This window comes from Microcebus murinus, chromosome 10, assembly GCF_040939455.1.
Source record: "Microcebus murinus isolate Inina chromosome 10, M.murinus_Inina_mat1.0, whole genome shotgun sequence".
NCBI lineage: Eukaryota > Metazoa > Chordata > Mammalia > Primates > Cheirogaleidae > Microcebus > Microcebus murinus.
In genome coordinates, this window is record NC_134113.1 from 67513058 (window position 1) to 67517567 (window position 4510).

Sequence of the window (4510 nt, forward strand, 5' to 3'; positions counted from 1 at the left end):
AAGTCACAACCATTGGATTTCCAGATTTTAAAAATATTATTTCTAGAAAAGGAATTAAATTAAGCAAAGATTTAATTTTTCTTGAAGTGGCTCTCTTCCAAAACAAATTGCAAAAGACAAAACAATAGAAACAATTGCTAACCATCAATGCAGAGAAATGAGTGGATTTGAAAAACAATAACAAAATGCAATTGCTAACCATCAGTCCAGAGAAATGGATGGATTTGGTAACAGCCTTATTAGTCACAACCATGAGTCATCCATGCAGGAGAGAAATGGGGGTCTGGCCTTCTGCATGGACTGGGTCTGAGTTTCTGAACCAGAGGGTATAAGGTAGGGTTGGGATTGAGAGTTTTCCTGTCTCATTTCATCAGGGCATGGTCACAGCTACACCAGCAATTATGTTTTTATGTCCAATTACCTTGGCCTTATAGTCTGTAAAAATCTTCCCGGATCTGACAATGAGCTGACATGGAACCTGCGACTCTGCTGTACTGATATTGATACCAGAAAATATGGACAGCTGACGTGCTCTACAGCTGCAGTCGTCACATGTGGTCTGAGGACCCCGTGGCACCACGAGGCCAAGAGTCATGCTATTTTTTTTATTGCCCAGGCTAGAGTGAGTGCCGTGGCGTCAGCCTAGCTCACAGGAACCTTAAACTCCTGGGCTCAAGGGATCCTCCTGCCTCAGCCTCCTGAGTAGCTGGGACTACAGGCATGCGCCACCATGCCCGACTGATTTTTTCTATATATATTAGTTGGCCAATTAATTTCTCTCTATTTATAGTAGAGACGGGGTCTCGCTCTTGCTCAGGTTGGTTTCGAACTCCTGAGCTCAAATGATCTGCCTGCCTCGGCCTCCCAGAGAGCTAGGATTACAGGCGTGAGCCACCGTGCCCGGCCAGAGTCATACTATTTTAATAGTAACACTGAGATGTGAATTGCCTTTTCTGCTCTCACTTTTCTAACAAGTGTCCAAGGAGTTTTTCAGAGGTTACGTGACTTGTGAGATCACAGCAGATTGAATGCAGGAGCAGATATGAGAAACCAGCTGTCTTCTATTAAACAGAGACATGAAAGAGATCTGCAATAATGTAAAGCAATGCCACTCTGTCACCAAATATTTTTATTTTGGAAAATGTGGTTATTTTTCATAAAATGTTATTGATGATAATGGATATATTGTTGTATTTAAAAAGAATTACAATATTTTGATCAGATTTATATTACAGTAAATATCAAAAAGTATAATGTATATAAACTTAAGCTCTTTAGGATCCTCCTAATTTTTAAGAGTTTATGTAAAGTTTAACATTTATGGAGAGGGGTCCAGAGACCAAAAAGCTGGAGAACTCTGAGTCTAGGGCAGGGGTCCTCAAACTTTTTAAACAGGGGTCCAGTTCACTGTCCCTCAGATCGTTGGAGGGCCAGACTATAGTTTTAAAAAAACTATGAACAAATTCCTATGCACACTGCACATATCTTATTTTGAAGTTAAAAAAAACAACAACAAAAAAACGGGCAAAAACACCCGCATGTGGCCCTCGGGCTGTAGTTTGAGGACGCCTGGTCTAGGGGATAGTGAAAGAAGATAAAGATAACAACTCATGTTTACTGGGTGCTTCCTGTGTGACAGGCAGTGTGCTGTGAGTCTTACCTGGATTACCTCCTTTAATTCTCATAACTGCCCTAGGAGTAGGTGCTAGTGTTCCTTCTTATGGGATAGATGAGGAACCAGGGGCTTGGAGAGGTAAGTTACTTTCTCAAGGTCGTGGAGCTGGAGAGTGGTAGAGGATGGAATTGAACCCACAGACTGTGGCTCCAGCTGCCAGACCCCCAACCACCTGGTGGCGGTGCTTCTAGAAGCCTGCCCCTCTGTGCTCCCATGTGGCCACTTCCCCCCAGTTAATCATTTGATGTAATGAAAGGAGCTGGGTCCTGGCGGCACATGGAGGACAGGTACCACAGACACTGACAAGATCTCTCCACCTGCGAGCCAGGGTTGGACCAGAACACCTGCTAGCCTCCCTTGGTGTGTTGGACACTGTCCTAAAATACAGTGACCAACACTGGTGTCCCTCTTCTTTTAAGTTACTCTGAGAGCCGAAGAGACATGATTAGTAAAAAACAAGTCCTAGTTTTGTAAACAGTGCCCTGTTTTTTAGTGCCCCGTATTGAAGTCCCCCCACCACACCCCCGTTTCTTAACAAGGAAATATTGGCTTTTATCCTTTCCACCAGGCCCTCCTCGCACAGGTTCTCCCTATTTAATTAGGTGCTTGTTTAGAAGTTCTAGAGACTGCGTCTCCCGTCCAAGTACTAACCAGGTGCAACTCTGCTTCGCTTCCGTGATCAGAGGAGACTGAGCTCAGGCGTGTTCAGGGCCGTATGGCTGTAGACCAGAGACTGAGTCTCCAAACACTCCAGACCCCCACCAGGAGATTGCCTCAGGGCTGCAGTTAATCTGTAGATAAACAGCCTTGGAGATAACACCACCCATTCACCAGGTGGAGCAATAATTCAAGACCATCATTGCACTGACCAGCACCTCCTTGCCACTCCTGCATGCCCTTCATACCAAATTCCCTTTTTAAACTCCTACCCTCAACCCAAGACTTCAAAATGTTGTTTTTTGAGGCCTGAGCCTTGGCCATTTTCCCACTGCCAGCTCTGGAATAAAGTCACTTTCCTTTCACTACGCCTCACCCTTGTTATTGGCTTTTGTAAGCAGCGAGCGGTCCAGATTGCGCTCGATTACAGTTTTGCAGGAAATGAAAGCCAAGAGCCACTGTGATGGCGTAGCCAATGGGCAGGCGTGGAATATGAAAGGGGCAGGGATCACTTGGCATCATTTCTCATCTTGGATAAAGCTAAAAAGGGTCTCAGAACAATGGCACATTTTAGTCTAAAGAGAAAAAACTGTGTTTCTGATCTAAGGGAAAAATGATGGTCTGTTAAGGAATGTCAATAAGCAGATGCTAACCAAGCCTATTATTACTCACGAGGACTAATATTCACACAGATTTGAATTTGGCTGGGTGGGCAGATAAATGTTCAAATATTCCCTTCTATACAAAGTATAGATCAGGCATTAACTCCCCAGGGCAATTAGCCTTAAATGGTCACACATTTGCATAAACCGACATAATTCCTTTCCATCTCTTCTATTACCTTAACTAATTGCTTTGCAATGGCTCTTCTATTGCCTTAACTTTGTTGCCAATAACACTTTGTTGTCCTATGAAAGGCATCTGACTTCCATAACTATACGCAAAATTCATTAGCCTTGGTTCTTTGAAGGTGTTAGGTTACACTTGTGGGTCAAAAGTCTGAGATTGCATCAGGATACTGGGACTATCAGAGAAAGTACGAGTAAGACACCATAGGTTTGCCCCTTTAGCTTCCTTAGTTAATGCATTGTGTTTTGCCACATGAAGGGAAGCAGTAGAACTGAGAAAGTATTTGGAAACTGGAAAGTCTTAGTTGTAGCTGAGTTCACAAAACTCAGAGTTGGAGTTGGATAGACATTACTGGCTTCTCCTGGTGGGCAGACGACCTGTGGTCAGCAAGACCTCCCAAGGCGTGTGTGACAAACCACTCTCCTTTGTATTAATATTATCCCGGTGCTCCAGTGAGCCATGATCTGGTTTTATTGACACTAAAAGTAACACTCCTAGGCCAAGCAAGCAGATGGAGCATCACAGCCCCAGAAAGCCAGCTTCCTTCCCTCAAAGAGCTTAAAGTCTAGCGGGGAAAGAGAGATGGGTGAAAGAGGCAAACATCAAATGGTAAATGCACGCACTGGAGTTGAGTTCTCCTTTCCTGGAGAATCAGAAATGATGAGAAGCTGGTGAGGGGAAGCGCAGCAGGTAGAGAAAGGAGGGTGTGAAGGAATCTCCGCTCCAACTGAACAGAAATTTGTGCTGTAAGTGAAGGAGGTGGAGGGAAATTGAGCCGGAGGAAAGTGAGAGAGAGGTGAAACGAAATGAATGCAGTAGGAGTTGAAAATTTAAATAGGATCTTAAAAAATCCGCTCCCCCTCCTTCCGCCCTCTCGTTTAGGAATAAACTGAGCACAGGTAAGCTTTACCTGGTTAGCCACCTTCCTTCCATTTCATTTGTTCCAGTTTAGATTTGGAGAATTTGTATTTGTCAGATATTTCATAAACAGATGACATATGAGTACAAGAAAAATTTGCAATTTCTATAAAATGTAAGTTGAAAGCTTTGAAAAGCCTCAATAAAGCTGAGTTGCTGGGAAAAAAATGCCATTGAATAAAAGGCAAGAAGGAGAACTGTAAGAGAAAAACATAAAGATCAATGGAGGGAATTTTGTTTCACAAGTGTCTTAAGTTTCTCACCCATTTAAATAAAAACTAGACATTGTATATGGTGTATAATGGTTTGATTTATGCAACATAGACTAGCAACAACTTAGCAGACCTGCGTTTAGGAAAGAAAGCCTGGCCCTGCCTCAAATGATAGGTGAATAAGTGCATAGTTAGATAT